This window comes from Frankliniella occidentalis, unplaced genomic scaffold (genome assembly GCF_000697945.3).
Source record: "Frankliniella occidentalis isolate FOCC.00 unplaced genomic scaffold, Focc_3.1 Scaffold90, whole genome shotgun sequence".
In the NCBI taxonomy this organism is placed as follows: domain Eukaryota; kingdom Metazoa; phylum Arthropoda; class Insecta; order Thysanoptera; family Thripidae; genus Frankliniella; species Frankliniella occidentalis.
In genome coordinates, this window is record NW_026267219.1 from 336,537 (window position 1) to 336,888 (window position 352).

The following is a 352-nucleotide window of genomic DNA, read 5'->3' on the forward strand; positions in this document are numbered from 1 at the left end:
GTCGAGGGAGATGTGGTAAAGAGGAGGGAGGGGGGAGAAGCGGGTTTTTGCTGACTGTGAAGGGGAAGGGGTGGAAAACAGCTGCTTAACCGGCCAGGGGCTTTCGCCTGTCTGCCTTCTGCAGGCCACTCAGCCACTCGCCCCCTTTGCTTTGCCCCCTCCAGGAGGGGGCCCCTCCTCTCCTTTCTCCTCTCTAAATATCTAATGAACACCGCTGGCCCGACCATAGGAATTTCAAACCAATAGGGGAAAAAACGGTCCATGGTTTCCCGGTGCAGAGAACATTAACACAAGTTAACTCTACGCTAATTTTAGTTCGTACACCCTAAATGCACTGCTCAGATTCTATTAT